Source organism: Lactuca sativa, chromosome 6 (genome assembly GCF_002870075.4).
Source record: "Lactuca sativa cultivar Salinas chromosome 6, Lsat_Salinas_v11, whole genome shotgun sequence".
Taxonomy (NCBI): Eukaryota; Viridiplantae; Streptophyta; class Magnoliopsida; order Asterales; family Asteraceae; genus Lactuca; species Lactuca sativa.
The window spans coordinates 63,420,779-63,441,521 of NC_056628.2; positions in this window are offsets into that span (position 1 = coordinate 63,420,779).

The window sequence follows — 20,743 nt, forward strand, 5'->3', positions numbered from 1 at the left end:
TACCTTAATTGCATCAGGGCATGTTCTATCAATGACATATGTCACCCTTCTACCAACATGAACCTACTAGAACCAACCCTTTCCCAACTTCCTTTCAGTCATAGTATTTTACAAACCTGTACCCTCTGATGTAGAGTTGTCATTACTTCATTATCCTGAAATCACGCTATTAGTTAGGATCCTGTCCTGGTTTCAAAGAATGAGTGGTGAGCAGATTCGGTACCTAGAAACATGTTACTAAATCACCAAATTCACTTAACCTTACACTAAAGAAATGAATAACTAAGAAATTTATTGTTAAACCTGAAGCCATCATGGTTGTATAGGATCTTCACCTTCATACTCATCAATGGCTTTAATTAGCTTTTAGATACAAGTTAAAAACAATCAATCTATAAGGGTCATGATGAAGCATAGCTTCAGTCATACATTTCCTCGAACACCTAATATGCAACTACAGACACAACCACATGGTATATAGATATCAAACGAAAAATTTTACCCACTCTTCTGATTTCTGAACAGAATTGGAATTAAACATAACCTTGATTCCAACATGAAACGTTGTCCTACTTTTATTAGAATCTCGACTAAAGAATCCAAGCCAAGAGAAACTTACAGTTTACCATTTGATATAGGAACACATAAGCATAGGCTTTAACTCTTCAACATTGATAAGTTGGAACTCAAGAAGTGACAAATTGACGTCTTCCTTTACTCTAAAAGCAACTGCATCAGTAATTCCAACAGGTCCTTATGAAATCAGTTTATAGCAAAAATTGTGTGCCATCCGTCAAATTTTGGTCAACAAAAGTGAATTCTGCGTATATTAGGTCAAAAACGCGAAATGTGATTTCGTAACATTCGTAATGTATTATTGAATATTATAATACTACATGCACTATTTTGAACAAAATTATCGAATAAACGCTTTAATTGCAAACAATAAACTACGGTAAAGTAGCAATTCGATAAAACACACAAATATTGTCGGGCATTAGGTAATATTCATGACACGAGGTTTATGTGTTCACAAAGCCATAAACATGTTGAAAACATCATATGATCTAGTATTTAGCTTGATACTCCGGTTAATTACCAAAGAAAGATCATACATCAAGAAAACGGAAGTTATCATTTTTAACGCTCACATTTTATACAACGCATTTGAGAAAAAACAATTTAATCATAAGATGTTAATATTATTGTTTATAATATTAAATAACAATATTTTTATTAGTTATTAAACCTTACCAATTTCTCAAATCTCACCACACTTTTATAAAAATGACAAAGTTTTATAAAAAGGGTTGGATTTTTATAAACACCATAAGAAGACAAATCATGTCTCCTCTCTTCCAACCATCTCCTAACACCCAACATCATCATAACCATCTTTATGTATTATAATCAAAAGAAATCCTACATATATTATTATAATATAAAGAAGACCATACTTTGAATTTCATATTCCAAAGACCTTAACCTTAAATTTTATAATCAAAAGAGTCTTACATGCCACATCCCCATGCAAACCACTCTTTTCCCCTCTCTTCTTTAAATATCAGCCGAAGGGGCCTCCCACCCCCTCACTCCATCTCCAAACTCTCTCTAATCCCTCTAATAGCTCTCTACTTGATTCAATGCTTTTTGGCAAGTGTTTTGCAATGCTTTTTGGTAAGTTTCTTTTATATTTCGAGTTCTATCACTCATCCATCATCATTTATTGCTTATTTTACTCATAATCTTGAATAAAAAACCCTAGGCAATATCTTGAAGTTCAAGGAGTTGTTGTCTTCCAAAGCTTGATTCCTACCTCATCTTTCTCACCATTTCTTGCCATCTTCTAGGGAAAGCACAAAAGGTGAGTTCATACCCCCTTTTCCACTAGTTTTCACTCATTTTACACTTTCGGGGGAGGTTACATGCTAAGCCAACAAAATACATCTTGTACAATAACTTTACACAAAGGTCCTAGATCTAACATATGATGGATATAACTTTTAACCTTTGGGTAATACTCTTACATGCATGTTCATGTTCTATTGATGAAATATATACATATATTCATGTTTTCAAACATAACACACAAGTCTCATTCTTTCAAATGCACTAGATTTTAATATTGGACCCATTGTATCATGGATAATAACTTTATCCATTAGATAAACACAAACTGACATTTTTACCAAAAGTCTAGTTTTGAAAGTTTAAAACTTTCCATTTACACACCGGATAAAATCATTATCCCTTGGATAATACCATTATCTATTGGGTAATACTATTATACACTAAATTCATACTATGGAAAAGTGATATTTACACATACAACGGTTTTATTGCACCAAAACGTAAACTTGTTAAAACAATTATGTGAGACAAAGTCTTCACTGTACCTACCAAAATACACACTAAAGTCCTGAATTATAACCAGAATCTCGGTAAGAGAGCGTGATACTTGTCACAAATGGAAAAATTCTACATCAATCAAGGTCTAAACTTCAACCATGTACCAGTAAATTCAGAATGTAACTTAATGTAATAGTCAAGGTCAACCATGGGTAACTCATTTTAAAGTAATAAAGAAAAATTATTTGAATATTATGTGCATTAGATTTATATATTAAGATGAAAATAAGCATCAAAAATAAAATGTTAGATAAACCCAATATCTATGAAGAAAGTTGTAGTGTTCGTGACAATGATTCCGGAGATATAAAGAGCACTGAAATCCAAGTTATAATGAAGAAGTTACGGTATGTTGAAGTTTCGCGACGGAACCCGCATGACACTAGGTGACGTAAAAGTGAATTTACGATAAAATGCTTTTTAGTCTTAATAATCTAAATGAAAGTCATAGTATACGTTACACCGAGAGCATGCATAAAAAGAACGTCCAAATCTGACTTTGTATAAGAAAGTTATGAATTTTCTAAGTTCAAGGCCCAAATTTTGTGCCTGGTCCAAAGGGGAACGCCCCACGCTCGCAGACACCTGGTCCAAAATCGCCACTAAACCAATTCGCATGGGTGAAACGTACAAAGCTCGAAAAAATGGACACGTGCCCCGCTCCCCCGCCTCACGTACGAGGGTACGCCGTGCGTACCGCGAGGCCTCGGTCAACTATATAAAGGATGCGAGGCTGCCCGATTACTTTTGGAAACTTACTATTTCTTTCACACTTTACACCCCGAAGCTTAGGGAACCTCCCTAGCACTTGAAGAAAACTGTGAAGCACCCGAAGTCTCCGAAAAAAGAGTTTTTTCGGTTTGAAACTCTGCCAGCACAGAACCCGGTTTTCAGCAAAAACTCGCGGTTTTGTTATAGGAGATTATTTTAAGAAGAGAAGCGTTTTCCGAATCACCACCTATTCTGGTGAGTTCACACCCCTATGTTTTCACGATTTTTCATTGTTTAAGGGGGGAAATACAAGTAAAACATTAAAAAAAAAAAAAAAAACTTTTGTTAATATTTAAATCATTTTAAATAGTATCAATCGTTGTCATATATATATATATATATATATATATATATATATATATCATTTATATATAAGTACAAAAATTAGTTCAAAAACACAAATTTATGATAATAAACATACATAGCTGTTGTGAATTTAAAGGTTTTCATTTCGGGAAAACAAACATATAAACTATAATAGGTATAGTTTATGGAACTTACCCATCATATTACCAGGTTCAAAACACAATACGGAAAACAAACATATAAATTATAATAGATATAGTTTACGGAATATATGCAATATTTTACCAAGTTCAGATCTCAATACGGAAAACAAACATATAAACTATAATAGGTATAGTTTATGGAACATATGCACTATTTTACCAAATTCATATCACAATACTGAAAACAAACATATAAACTATAATAGGTATATTTTATGGAACATATGCACTATTTTACCAAGTTCAGATCACAATACGGAAAAAAAAACATAAAAACTATAATAGGTATAGTTTATGAGATATACATACAAATATTCATTACTAAAAGGGTTTTCAGTTCATTTAACAAAAGGGTATTACATTTTCATTTACTAAAGTACATTATATTTATTTACTAAAAGGGCTTTCAGTTTATTACTCGTAAATTCGTTGAAGCAAATTGTGAGACACCTTCAAGTACTTATCTAAGTGCCAGCGAAAGTTCTTACTTATAACCAGAGTCTCTTGTAGGGAGAGCGAGTTAGGCCGGCAGGCTTGGGGTGACAAATGTCGTTAGCATTCCGACGCCTAAAGAACGTCGCGAACAGGCCATCTTAGGTCACAGTATGGTTATAAGAACTCACATGGAGAAAACAACGACACATTTACGAAGTAATTTTTTTCAAACAATTTCATTTGAACAATAACTTTACATTGGTTTACAGGGAAAACATACTATAAAATAGTTTTATTCAATAATATAACTACATTACATGATATTACGGTCCAACGAGGGATACATTTATAGAAACATACGATTAAAGGGATTACATACTAGCGCAACTTACATTTCTGAAGGGACTATTATTGTTTACTCTATGATGACTTACAATATACGTTAGAGTTATATATAATACAAATCCTACAGGCATTAGAATGTGTGTTTCCGCCTTACTTCATGTTCCTTGTTTGGTTATGGATTTAGGGCAGAGTCACTCATTCAACTGTCCGTTTAGTCGATTATATATAACTTGTATACTCTAAGTGATCATATGGGGAAACAGTATGGATCACACCATTTACATGAATTAGAACTTCGAATTACAGATCATAAACATAAGAAACTTAAACATTTTGGTCTTAAGGTATTAAGACTACGATACATTTACAATAGAAATTATAAGATTTTATGGATGAACACACTTACATTTTCAAGGAACGTACTTTTATATACCAAGTACTTATGAACTCACAAACTTAAATGTTGACACTTTTTCAAACCACTTGTATTCTCAGGAAATTAGTGGACAGGTACCCACACAGGTGTTACGAAGACGGAGCATAGTAGCGTTACGTCTTATCTTTTGCTATAGTTATGATGTTAAACAATCAATGTTTTGAACAGAATGTAAATTAAATATTTTCAATATGATGGTTGTGTTGCTTTGATTACTATTATTCAGTTGTTATGATATTGTACATGATGTCATCTGCCCCCGAATGTTTCCGTCATTCCAGTTTGGGGTGTGGCAATACTTGTGTATAGATCTATACGGGACTAACAATCTCACACCTAAGTTGCTAGCTACATCTAGACCAGCAGGTCTGGGGTAACAAATGTCTAACATTCCGATGCCTGAAGTACGTCGCAGCATGCCAACTTTGGTTTTAGCATGGTTGTAATAACTCACATGGGAAATCAACAACACATTTAGTTTACAGGGTAACATACGTTCAAATGGTTTTATATAAGAATAAAACTATGTAATACTACTTTAAGTATAGAAATACTTATACATTTTTGGTCTTAGGGTTTTTAAGACTACAACTCATTTTAAAGGAAATATTGGATTTTCTCGGAACAAACACTACATTTTTAATTATGGTTATTTACTTATACACTACATTTATAAGTAAGGTTATTTACTTATACACTACATTTATAAGTATGGTTATTACTTATACACAACATTTATAAGTATGGTTATTTACTTATACACAATATTTATAAGTATAGTTATTTACTTATATACTACATTTACAAGTATTGTTATTTACTTATACACTCGATTTTTAGATAATAAAAATCACATGATAAGTCACACTTTTTATAAGTTTAGAAGTTATGGGAACTTTTATTTTATAAATGCTTTTGGATACTGACTACACACATACATTCTTCTTTTACATTGAAGGCTTACAAATACTAAACATTTTACAAGGATACAACTTTTAGACAAGGAAAAATATCGGATTTTTCTACAACTGAACTCTTATGAACTCACCAACTTTATGTTGATCTTTAAAATGGCTTGTAATCCTAGGAAACAATTAAGCTTGGATTAGTGGAGCTACTTTTGAAGACAAGACACCAAACATCATTACGAGAACTACTTTATTGGATAACATGCAAACCTTGTAATGTATTTTGATACTGAGTAATATTTTGTTCATGTAATTGATATAATCATATGATATGTTGGTTGTTTATGTACTTGTGTTTCAATGTATACAATTATTGTGATACTATGTTCTCATTCCACCCTCGTACGTTTCTGCCATCCGGTTTGGGGGTGTGACAAATTGAAAACTACCAACCATTTTTACCTTGGAACACATCGACAGATTTGAACAAAAAAATAGTCTTTCACCCCTGTCGCATTCTATCTTCCCTCTGGAACCCTCCAATCCTTTGTTCATAAGTGAATTATCTGCAATGAAGATGGATTTGCTCCATCTCGAAGAAATCAATGGTGTAGAAGCGAGGTGCCAACAGGATTTCCTTGATTCCCTTCTCCGTCGGTTCCTTTTGTGGTGGTGGGGGTTGTGGCGGTGGCTTCTGACATACATTTTTTTTGGAAGAAACGATTATTCCTTGGAGTAGATGTGGTAGAACAAGTGACGAACAGATGAAGAAACTTGAAGAAACTTAAATCTTATAGGATTGCGATGAATAGAAGTGACGTTGGTGATGTTGAATCCCTTGTTACTATTATAGAGACGAAGCCCAAACCCTTAAATCAAACCCTAGCACCCATCGGTACTTAACATTGGCCAATATGTGCTGAGCAGCAAGATGAACAAGCATCGGAGAGAAGGCAAGCAGTGGGGAAAAAGCGACTAGAATGTTCACAACAGTAGTCTTGTAGGAATAGGGGGAGAGAATGGTGATGCAATCCTAGTTGAGGAAACTAATCTAATGTTGACATCGGTAGTCTTGTAGGAATAGAGGGAGAGAATAATGGTGTAACCCCTATGAGGAGTCAATTTAAAGTGAGGACACCTTAAAATAATTGAAAAAAATCTAAAACAAACAGAAATCATAAAATCGAGCATAGATCTATGTTCGGGAGAAAAAAAAATTGGAAAAAAATTTTTGCATCATTAAAATTGATCCATGATTCAATTTTAATTTTTTATTTTGCATTATTATGATCCATGATTCAATTTTATTGATCCAATTTTTTTTCCATTTTTTTCTCCCAAAGATAGATTTATGCTCGATTTTATTATTTTTATTTTTTTAAAATTTTTTTTCAATTTTTTTAAGGTGTTCTCACGAGTCTTCATTTTAAAATGAGTTCTAACCCGATCCTGTTTATATATATATATATATATATATATATATATATATATATATATATATATATATATATATATATATATATATATATATATATATAGGGAAAAGTTCAATAGAAAACCATTATTAATCAAGGAACCAAGAAACCAATCCAAAGCGTCGGAATTTAAAGCGATCAACGGCAAAAGGAAAGGTTGTAAACTTTTATAATAGATGCACATGTATCGGATTATAACAAAACACACTTCCTTTTTTTCATTTAAATTTTTTTAGGCCAAGTTTTTTATCGAAAAAAACCCGAATATACCGTTGTTCACGGTTTTTCGTCCTTTTTCCACAGAGATCAATGATGATATATAAAAAACGAACTTTTTTTTTTTGAAAAAAACTCACTTAATTTTCTTAGTTTTTTCAATATTTAAGTTTATTTTTATCAAAAAAAAAACTAATTATACCAAAAATATTAATTTTTTGTACTCTATTTATAAACATCAACACCGATTAAAAAAAAACACCTCGAACAGTGTAGATTCACACTGTGAAACTAAACTGTAAATATTTCAATTTCTAACATTCATAATATGAAAAATTTTGAACAGTTCAGATTCACATTGTGAATCTGAATTACTATTATGCACACTGTGAATCTAAGAAGTTTCACAAAAAAAAAATCTCGATCAGTGTAGCTTCACACTGTGAATCTAAACTGTAAATATTTCAAATTTTAACATTCATAATTTGAAAAAACTCCGATCAGTTCAGATTCACACTATGAATCTGACTTATTATTATGCACATTGTGAATCTGAGGAAGTTCACAATATGAATCTGACCTGAAATATTGTTTTTTTTTTAACATGAATATGAGTTTATGTTTAAAGTACAAAAAATATGAATTTTGATATATTTATTAATTTTTTTCGATAAAAAAATAGACCTTAACTTTTTTCATCAAATAAAATGAAGTGATTTTTTTTCAAAAAAAAAAGTTCGTATTTTATATATCATCAAGGATCTCTATGGAAAGAGGACGAAAAATCGTGAACAATGGTATATTTAGTTTTTTTTCGATAAAAAACATGGATTAAAAGAATTTTTTAACGAAAAAAAAGTTGTGGCTTTTTTTGTAAACAGTAGATTTTTTGGTATAATCCGGTGTGTGTGCGTCCAATGTAAAAGTGTACATCTATTTCCTTGGCCGTTGATTGTTATGATTTCCGACGTTCACGATTGGTTTTTTGGTTTTTTATGATTATATATATATATATATATATATATATATATATATATATATATATATATATATAAAAAAATCATAAAAATACAACATCAAAAATCTTTTTTTTTTGAATTTATATACCAAAAAATCGCAGTTTATTTTTTTTTAGAAATTCACTAGAGAAAAATCGATTTTTGTTTTGTTTTTTTTTAATTAATTTCAACGAAAATACATAGAAAGCTACAAAAATTCATAATATAAAATTAAAAAAAAAAAAGTAAAAGGAGTTTTTTTTATGGAATGTGGCCCGTAAGTTTATTAAGAAATAATAAAAAAATAAAACAATTCCTGCCGGTTACCATCTTTATTCGCCGGAAACATAAGTAATCTACAAAAATATCAATTAACTGCTTTCCCTTAGCTTCAATTAGGGCTCTCTTAAAAAACCGCAAAACTTAAAAACCGATCCGATCCGGTCAGTTTGAAACCGGAAAAAACCTGAAACCGAACAAACCGGATACATACGGGTCGGTTTCTGTTTTTGTATTTAGATATCCGCGGATACCCGAACTATATATATATATATATATATATATATATATATATATATATATATATATATATAAAATAAAGAATTGTGTTCTAGATTTAAATTAAAATTTTAAACCAGTGCCACAGAGTAGCATAAATCACGTTCATATACTTTTTATCAACTCTAACTTATTTATTAAATGTATATTTTATGTCTAGGTACTTATTCATAAAATGTATATATTATCATATTCATAAAATGTATGTTTTTATGCGTAAGAGTTGAATTTTTTATTTTTATTTTTGTGAGTATTTGGTTTTTATAAAGAAATGATTGAAATAAAGATAGTAGTTTCGATTGATTATTATTTTTTATATTTAACGGATACCCGTGAACCAAACCGTGGTTACCCGCCTTTATACGGTTCGATTCAGTTCGGTTCGATTTTTTTAGCAATTCGGTTCGGTTTCAGTTAATGCATGCAAGGTACCCGCCTCGCTGTCATGGTTCATAATTTTATTAATATTCGATCCAAACCGCCCCATGAACACCCCTAGATTCAATTATTGGTGGAACGGAGGAGAAGCAAGGGTTCATCAACGAGTGTTCATAGGTTCTGTTAGTGGTAGGATAGGAAGCTCACATAGTCACATGTGGTGTAATGGGTTCTCACAGGTGGTTATCCAGGCTCACAACAGTAACTCTCCTCCTGATTTCGCTATTCTCCATTCTCTGGTATATATTTTTTCATACATCGAGTTTTGATCATCAATACATAACAAAACTCCATGGTACCAATCTTGATCATTCAATAACCGAAAATGAGAATGGTGCCAATGTTCATCGTTTCATTCGTCGGAGACAGGGCCGGTCCTGATGGTGGGCGACCGCCCAAGGCCTACGACTCAAGGGGGCCCAAAAATTCTAGAATATATATATATATATATATATATATATATATATATATATATATAACTTTTATTTATCTATAAATTTCTCTAGGGCCCAAAATTAGTCAAATGTCCAGTCCAAAGTCACATTGACCCAAGTCCCAAACAAATTAATGAAATGGGCCGCTAAGCCGCTTGATCTTTATGTCGTTGAGTTGATTTTGATTTCCATTAATTATCAAATTGGAACTAGGCAAGGAAGGTAGCGGGGAATGTGGGAAATTGAGATTAGGGCGCCAAGTAATTGAATCGACACCTCACACCTTGATACCAAATCGTCTCGTCGATTTCTCTCACAAATCACCATCTTTAATCTCCAACGGCTAATTGTCTCGACTCTAGATATATTTAGATTCCGGTTTGTTACTTTGTCTCTCACAGTCTCACGCAGGCATGCAGTTGGCTGCTCTCTTTTCAAATCTCATTTCCTGTTTTGTTTCTCAATTCTCAAATCACCGACACAGCCACACAGGGACAAGTCGACAAGGACACCAGGTCACCACCAGTTAATCGACTAATCTGTTTAGTTTCTAAACTCTAATTGATTTCAGTTTCTCAATTTTCATTCAATTGTTTTCATTAGATTCAATTAAAGAGGAATTAGAATTAGGGAAGAGGAAGGCTGGTTTTTGTTTCACTAATTTAGAAAAAATTTGTTTCTGCTTAGTAATTCAATATCAATTCTCAAGTCTCAATTTTGTTTCTTTTGGATGCTTTAGCAATTTACTCGTATATACTATTCAATTGATGAACTTTTTTTTTTCAGAACAAATGAAATTTCTTCCTTGAAGTTTAGATGATGTTTAATTGTTCATCTTTTTAGTTTTACTTTCTCTCTTAGTAACTAACGATAAAAGTTAACATATTGTTGCTTAGTGCTGACTTAATTAGTACATACATTGTTTGATAACATAGTAATATTGTCATAATTGATGCAATGTGTTCTAGTGTTTTGGTAATTAGTGTCGATGTTACGTTTTATTCTTTTACTTTTCCATATAATTTGTTGATAGTGCATCAATTATTCATCGTTTGTGTATTGGTTATTTGGTATGAAGTTTTATTTGCTATAAATATTGTAAGTAAAAAGTTGCAATCTAAATCTATTTGTATTGACACTACTATTAACCAAATACAAAATATTATGAAGTTTTTTGAAAAATATAGAAATGAAGGTTTTACATCAAGTATGAATATTGCTAAAACTATTGCACTTGATATGGGTGTAGAGCCTACATTTCTATCAAAACGCCGTAAGTCGTATTGTTAGAAAAAAAAAAAAAGCAATTTGATGAAAGTGATAACGGAGAAGATACGCAATCGGTTGAAGAGTATTTAAAAGTTCATTATTTTTTGGTTGTTGTGGATATGGCAATTGTTTCATTAAAAAATTGATTTGAACAATTAAAAAACTTTGAAAGTATTTTTAGGTTTTTAAATTATTCAAAAAAATTAAAGTCATCAAGTGAAAGTGAACTTAAAGAAAGTTGTATAAAGTTTGCTACTATTTTTTCTAAAGATAATGTTTCTGATGTGGATTCAAGTGAACTTTTTTCAGAATTGAAAGTGTTGAAAATGACTTTACCTAATGATATAATATCAGATGTTGAAATTTTGAATATGTTAAAACTGTTGATTGTTACCCAAATACTTTTATTGCATATAGCATTTTGTTAACCATTCCTGTCACTGTTGCATCTGCAGAGAGAAGTTTTTCAAAGTTAAAGTTATTGAAGAATTATCTAAAAACGTCGATGTCGCAAGAAAGGTTGAACGGATTGGCAATGTTACGTATAGAGAAAGACATGTTACATAAAATTGATTTGGATAACATTATTAATGATTTTGTATCTAGAAAGGCTAGGAGAAATATTTTCCTATAAATTAGTTGTTTTTGTAATGTTGTGACCATATTTGTGTTTTCTCAATATTAATAGTGAATTTTGCGAATTTTATAGCATTCTATTTCGAATTAATTTTTATTATATTTATGACTTTATGGGACCCATTTTTTATTTTCGCCCTGGGCCCATAATATCTTTGGACCGGCCCTGGTCGGAGACAACCCCTCCAAGGTCTATCAAACTTGATCGTTACCCCACACGCGCAGGTGATGAACGACTGCTTATCCTGCAACGGTGAATTATCGCCCATGCGCATCACCTTCACATATGAACGCATCTTCCTCCGACGCCCCAACAATTAAGAATGTCGAATTCTCTGTCGATTTTATCTTTTGTATGAGATTTCAAAGTGATGCCTGCCTTCATCTCTGACAAACAAACCAGGAAGAACGGAAAATATATGGATTTATTTGTTTTTTATTTTTTTGAAAACTCTTTTTACTATGTTTTTGTTAATAATTTTAAAACCACCGTATTTAAGTAAATAATTTTTTAAAACACAAGGTTTAGGTAAAAAAAAACTCTAAAAACCGAAGCTATCAACAAAATAGCAGCGGGAAACAAAAATACACCAAACACCAATTACACCGTAATTAAAGTTGGACATATACACCAATTGTCAAAATTCAGATTATAGTATTTTCTTAAGAGCATGCTCTTCACCTATTCTAAGGATTGAAGCTTGATCTCCATCCCCAAGCCATATTACGACCTTTATGTAAGTGCATCAAATTGTTTCTATTGGCGGTCTTGAACAAAAAATATCGAATATCCAAATCAAGCACAACTTACTGGCTTTTATTTAAACCGGCAAACTTCGCATATCCGCAAAACTCCACGAGCAATTTTGCATTTTTAATATGACATGACCTAAACCAAATTAAACTTGTTCTATGGTTTCTTTTATAGTTTTTATTCAAGCCCCCAGGCTTTAGGGTTCGTGAATCATGACCCAACATTGTCATTATACAAAGGTGGTGGTGGACCCTTGTATAATTTCATTGGGTTAGTTGGCCATTTATGATTTTCTATTCCTTTCCTTGAAGAGATGTCTAACAAATTATGTGGTATATACCTACTAGACAGCTTTCTGGTGTTGTCGTTTCGGTATGTTCCAGACTTCCAGCGTTCCACCAAAACTTAGGACTTGTATAGCAGTTAGAACCTAATTTTTTTTTGAACCGACAAATCTAAACTGCTCCTAATCTAACACCTAATATCATCTACGTCCATGACGGGAGTTGAATCTTAAAGAAAAAAGATACAATCTGATACCGCTAGACTAGAATCGTTTTGATGGCTAGAGCCAAACTGTGTCATTATTGGTTCGGATGAAAAGTATTAGTCGTTATTTTTTCAAATGGTGAATGGTTTCTGAGTAGAGCCCACTTAGTAGGGTACACGTATGGTTTTAATGGTTTATCTATCATCATATAATTTTGTTTATATTAAATGCTTAAATGCAATAAAAGCTTTGAATAGACATCCACATATTAATCGCACAAATAAAACCTACTATTAATCAATTAGTGAATTATGTATATAAATGTAGTTTGAAAGCTGGGGGCTAGCCTATTTAGTTAATATGGAGGTTCTAATCTAATTTATAACTAGAAGGTCCTGAGTTGATAGGTGATTTATATTTATTTGCTATATATATATATATATATATATATATATATATATATATATATATATATATATATATATATATATATATATATATATATATATATATATATATATATATATATATATATATATATAATAAAAAAAGAAAAAAAAGATTATTAAACTATGTCACAATGCAAAACTTGATTAAATTCATTTAACAAACAATATTGAAAAAATGCACACTATGGAGCATTTGGAATTGTTAGGAACAAGTTGATCTTTAAGAATATCCGGGTATTTCCAACAAAAGTAGTGGACAACATTCTCGCTAATTCATACTCTTGGTGTACACAGGAGAAAAAAATGAATGTGGTGTTGGGTTGAATGGATTTCTTCTCTTTTTACTCATTTATCGTTGTAAATTGTTTTTGGTTTTCCTTATGTTTTGCCCTATAGTGCTATTTCGTTGCGATTTAGTTACTTGCTTTTTGCTAATCGTCAACCTTTTAATGATATATTCCATTTCTAAAAATATATATATAAAAAGTCTCACCATAATGTATGAAATTGTGTTCTCAATTATTGCACGCAATAAATGAATTACAATTTTTCTTAAAAACAGTAATAACCCTATAATAAATTAAATAAAGAGTAAATTACAGAAATTGTCCATGTAGGTTGGTCAAATTCTCAAATTTAGTTTAACTTTCTAAAACACGTCAATGACAGTCCTCGTAGTTTGTTTTTATTGCACGATTAGTCCATCGACCATTATATCTATCTACGAAGAAGTTATATTTGTAAGTATAACCATATTACTCTGGAATATATATATATATATATATATATATATATATATATATATATATATATATATATATATATATATATATATATATATATATATATATATAAAAGAAACAAACACTAACTATATGGACCATATAACTAAAATTAAAATCATAATTCCTACTTCCTTATGTCATTGGTTACCCAACAAATTTTCACGTCCATCCTTACGACACCCCTCTTTGGCTCTTTACGACTCCATCATTGTTGGCTTCCTTTACTTTTTATATTTTTTTCCTCTTTCCGCGTGCAGCAAACCCTATCACCATGATTGTCCATATCTCTCCCTCTGTCCTTACCACCCATCGCCCAACTCACCCCACAGAACCAAGTCTTTGTCAACCACCATATATTATGTCTCTACTCCGACGAAACCAACACTATTTCAAATTTAAGTCCAGACCAACACCACCATTGTGTTGAGACCAAAATCGAAGTTGAATTCTAGACCACCATTGCCTCATGGTTAACTTAAGGTTCCCATCTACACTTGATTCCACTAACATTAAACGTATTGCCTTGTACTTAACCAAGACCTAAATCATAGTTAATTGTCTTGTACAAATAGGTTTGGACAATAATAACAAGGATGTTAGTGAGGCACAAATGTGGACAATATTAAAGTTGTGAGTGTTAAATATGGGAAGAACCTTGCAAAGAACGAAGGATCTTTCTATATGGAAACTTCTTTTCTTGATTGCACCAATGTTAAAACAGATTTCAAATTAGTCATTTGGGATATCTAGAACAATGTAAGTCATAAAATATTATCCTTAACAATAATAGTGAGTTCTTGAATCCATGAATAGGGTAATCCCTGACAATAGTGGTTGAGCTAGATAAAAGAAAATGAAAAATAATAATATATTCTTCTTGTTCTTGAATCAAGTAGTCATGACTCAGGAACATTTTCCTGAGTTGTATTTTTAAAAATTAAGAACAGTGGAAAAGTAAAATAGCTACAATTTCTGGAGATGAGTTCTTGATCTATAACCTTAATCTTCTTTTCATAATGATGGTCACCGAAGGTCTTCCTGGAGGCTGGAGAAGATGAAGATAATGGATGGGGTGGTGGTGGTGGGCCCCTCATAGTTAAAATCTCTATCCTCCCTAATAAATCAAAATCTTTTTGCCATATGTCATCTTCTCCTTAATTTGAACACATGGCATTTTCTAAAAAATTTTAATTTTCTATTTTCCACTTATCATTTTATTGTATTTTTCAATTTATTAAATTAAAATTCTACATTTAATATGTAAGGTAATATATATGTAAGGTATTTATTAGAAAGGGTTTATATATCTAATGTATTCAATGTATTAAAGCCTCATTAATTTTAATAATTCAAAAAAATTTCTCATTTTTCTTATAAATTCAAACTTCTCAAATTATTAAAATTTCATATTTTTTTTAGTAAACTCATGTAATATATGGGTCTCACACCTAGTCTCTATATTAATAAAAGAGTAGTCCTTTTGCCAAGTATCATAATATTAGAACTTGTAATTAATATGATACCACTTGTCATTCTATTAATTCTCCATTTTAAATTCATTAAACCTCCTAATTAATGTGATGTTATTTGTCAATCTATTTATTCTTTATTTTAAATTTTAAATTTTATATTATTGTTTTCATTAGTTCACAAATAAAAAGAGTCTAATATATATGATAAATTAATTACACATATTTATTTGAATCAATAATTATAATTTTACATAACTAATAAAAAAATCTCTTAATTAATAATGTATTTAAAATTTTATATAAAATAATTGATTAATAATTTTGAATTTTTTACTATGAATATTTAATTAATTTTGTAACTGTGGTTTCCACGGGTTAAAAACTAGTTTCTAATAAAAAAAACTCTCTATACCGCCACGTGGCGCCCTTCTACACCTACTCTATGCCACATGTCAATTACAGAGAAACTCTTTAACTGATTTTCCCATTCATGCGATTCTTTAATTGTCAATAAATCATCTCCTAAGATTAAGGAAATTTGTTTTAATATCCAATTACACTGCATTCAAATTACATACTATATATGTAAAGAAAATTTTCAAACTTTAATTGAGATATGTAATCCCTTCAAATCAGTTAATCATAATCCTCTAACTTACAAATATTGATTATGTGATTGACATCTTCTTCGCTTCTTCATTGACATCTTGGAACCTGTCATTCAATAATTCTTATGTGTCTCTACAAACCACCAAAGGTACATCTTCATCTATTTAGCAATGGACCATGGAAAACTGGAATAGTAATCCAAGATTCCATTTCATGTCATGTTTGTTTCATTATAACCACTTTTATTATTAACATTGTAATTCATCATTCTAAATGTTATATGCAGAAAAAAAAAATTATAAGTAAAAAAAAACTTTAAGTGTATGCAAAAAATAGCTTTGTACTTTGATAAAAAAAAATATGCAAGGTTATCTTTTTTTTTTCAAATCTAATTATAAGTATGATGTTATAAAAAATACAAATGAGACCACAAATTTCATTGTTTTGCCCCTACTAAAAAAAACTACTTCATAATAACACATATTTATGCCATATCATTTTTTTTCTGCATTTTATGTAGAAAAAATTAATTAAACAATGAAACTTTAGAAAATATACATATAGCATTATACTTTTTAAAAATTTATTTTTAACAATTTGCCATAGGATAGTATGATTTTTACTGTGTGACTGATTTGTCCGTAAAATTCTACATTTTTTATAGAAAAAACAAAGAATAAAAAATAATAATAAAGAAAAACTTCAAAAGTTTGCCCCTGAAATTCATACTTTTCCGATGATTAAGCCAAAAGTTAATCTACTTTGTATGATATATGTTTCTATTTTTTAACATTTGTTTTTTTTTTACATAAATTGTTCATGTTAAGATAACTTCATACGACTACCATATTATAGCATCATATTATGCGTACGTAAAACTCATATAACATAAAGTATTTTTTTGTCCAGCAAATAGCATCATAAGTTTCTGTTATAAGAGTTTTATAACAGAAAGTTTTAGTTTTTCATTTGTTAACTCAAAGTAACATTTAGGGCAATCTACTTTTGTTATTTCCTTATTAGCATATTATAGCATCTACTTTTATGTTGTAACAATTTTGTAAAACTCATTTTACATAATGTTAATTTTTTCATTTTTTACTCAAAGAGCAAAATGACCAATTTATTTTTTGCTATGTATATTTACCAAATGAATGAAAGTATGAATCTAAAATCGTCAGCTATACTAATATAAATATATTGTTGATAGTTCTAGACATAACAGAAAATGGACATTTTTTCTATTGAGAAATAAAAGATTAATAGAAGAGGGCATGATTTAATTATTTTAAATCTATTGTTCATTATTATTTTAAAAATTAAAGAATTTTTACAAAATATAAAATCTATAACTTTATACAAAAATATGTCATTAAATTGTTTATTACTATTTTATATATTCAAATAACACTATAGATTATACTAACGCTATATTTGGATAACAGAAAATCCAAAATAATTTTTAGCACATCAACCCCTCAAAACTCCTTTATTACACATAATTCTTACATGTTGAATAACGATATTTATATTCGTTTATTCTACAATTATTTTTTTACTATAAAATTATATCAAACTCTCTATATTCTTAAATTTATTCTCTTTTCAATAATTCATATTACCTTTATTATTACTATCTATTTTTTCTCATTATATAACAGATGTCTACAATCATCATCGTCATTTAATATCTACAGATTATTAAAAATAAATTATTATCATTGCTCAATCATTAAGTTATAATTTAATTAAAATTGTTTTTAAATTTCTTGTCGATGGTGTCCAGTGGTTATAACCTAGTGACTAATAGAAATAAGAAAATGATTGGTTACTTATTTGCATTTAACAGAGTTTATAAAACCAAGTTAGATAGAGCAACTACCAATGCTAAATATGAAATCCATGCAACCTGCCACTAAAAGTTAGACGAAAATTGTGAATTTTACTAAACCATAAGGATTGTTTTCTTAATTTACTCTTATTTAGAGTATAAGTGAGTGCTTAGATATATTATTTACGGATACAGACCATTATGAATAAACGATTTGATCAACATGAAGAAGTTTTTTTATAAATTTTGGGAAAATGAACATTTTGTCTGAAGTGGGTTATTCTGAATATTTCAGATTAAGTTTATGTCACATTAAAAATACATTTTCTAACAAAAAATAGTATATTTTAGTCTGTCCTTTCGAAATTCGAACAAGAAAAAAATTCCATAATTTCAACAAGAAGTTTCAAATTTGATTTAAAAATTTTCAGATTTTAAGTAAATGATTCATTTTTATTGAAATCTAACAAAAAGTTAAAAAAAATAAAACAAAACAAAAAGTTTATTAAAAAAAAAAGCAAATAGGAATAAGGCATTTCTAACTCATCAAAATATATAATGTGTATTTTCTTTTTCTCAATTAAACCAAACGTTTTTCAAAAAATTATCTACTCCAAAACGGTTTGTTATAGCCATAGATCCATTGAAGCTCCTGTTTCAAAGCTTATTTGACATACTGCTTATAAATGTATTAACCAAAAGAAAATTTTGATTGAATGGAATCCACGTATATATACAAGGAGAGATCTTGGGAATTAGGATCTGTTACAGCAATTTAGGGATTCTAAATCTATTCTAATTTATAATACAGAAGAAAATAAAGAAGAGAATAAACATGTGATAAAATACATAAATAGATATGATATGAAGAATCGGCTATGTGTTAATATGCTCCCTCAAGATCGACGATCCGGAGAGAAGTCCAATCTTGGATATGAGTGTATACAATATGTGTTTGAGCAGTGGCTTTTTTAAAGTATCAGCGAGTTGATCGTCACCTTTGATATTTGTGACACATATGGAACCGTCTTGAACTTTTCCACGGACAAAATGGAAATCTAGTGCGAGATTCTTCCTTTTTGAATGAAATACTGGATTTGCACAGTAATGGGTAGCGCTTAAGTTGTCACAGTATATGTTTGGTTTAATGGTGAATGTAAATCCAAGTTCAGAAAGTAAGGAAATCATCCATAGCACTTCGGTTGTTGTAGATGCGACCGCCCGGAATTCTGCTTCGGTGGATGATCGGGCTAAAGTAGGCTGGCATTTTGAGCTCCAAGATATGGGATTACATCCAAGATAAACATTGTTACCTGTGTTGCTTCGATAAGGGAGCTTGTCTCCTGCTCAATCAGCATCAGTAAAAGCATGCAAATGTAATGGAGAACGAAGACGTATAAATAGCCCATGATGAATTGTTCCATGTAGGTATCAAAGTAAACATATGAGGGTTACCCAGTGAGTTTCAGTGGGGTGATGCGTAAACTGTGAGAGCTTGTTGACAGAAAAGGTTACATCCAGACGAGTAAGAGATAAATATTGTAAAGCTCCAACAAATGATCGGTAATCTTTGGGATTTGGTAAAGGTGTACCATCATTTATTGTAAGGTGATTTTTGGTTTTCAAAGGTGTGGAAGTGGGTTTAAATTCACTCATGTTGGCCTTTGTAAGGAGGTGAAGAATGTATTAACTTTGGGAAAGGAATAATCTATCAGGATGAGGCAGGACTTCAATTCCAAGAAAGTATGAAAGATTGTCTAAGTCCTTGAGAGAGAACCTATTGGAAAGACTTTTGATAAAGGAAAAGATAAGAGAAGAGTTGGGACCAGTAATGATGATGTCATCAACCTACACAAGAATATATATTAAGGATGTGATTGATTTATGAACAAAGGGAGAGGGATCTTATATTGTTGATGTGAAGCCAACAGAGAAAAGGAAAGACTTAGAGCTCATTGTACCAAGTACGAGAAGCTTGGCGTAGACTGTAGATTGGTTTATTTAGTTCGCAAACATGGTTTGGGAAGGATGGGTCAATAAACCCAGGAGGTTGCAACATATAGACTGATTCAGTGAGGTTTCCTTGTAAGAAGGCATTGTTTATGTCGAGTTGGTGAAGACACCAATTTTGAGAGGTGGCAAGGGATAGAATGATACGAAGAGAAGCAGGTTTGTCAACGAGACTAAACGTTTCAATGCAGTCTAGACCTGGTCGTTGATGGAACCCCTTAGCAACTAAGTGTGCTTTTAAGTGGTCTATGGTACCATCAGGGTTGAACTTAGTCCGAAAACCCCATTTACATTCGACAAGATTAGGATCAAATTTAGGTGATATGAGGTTCCAAGTTTGATTTTGAATAAGGGCGTCAGGTTTTTCTTGCATGGTTTTACACCATGGATTGTTTAAGTACTTGAGTGATATTTTGGGGTTCGGGAAATGGTTGAGAAATGGATTGATAAAGAATAAAATCTTTATTGTGGCATTTGGAATTTGGTTTCGAAATTGTTGTGTGCAT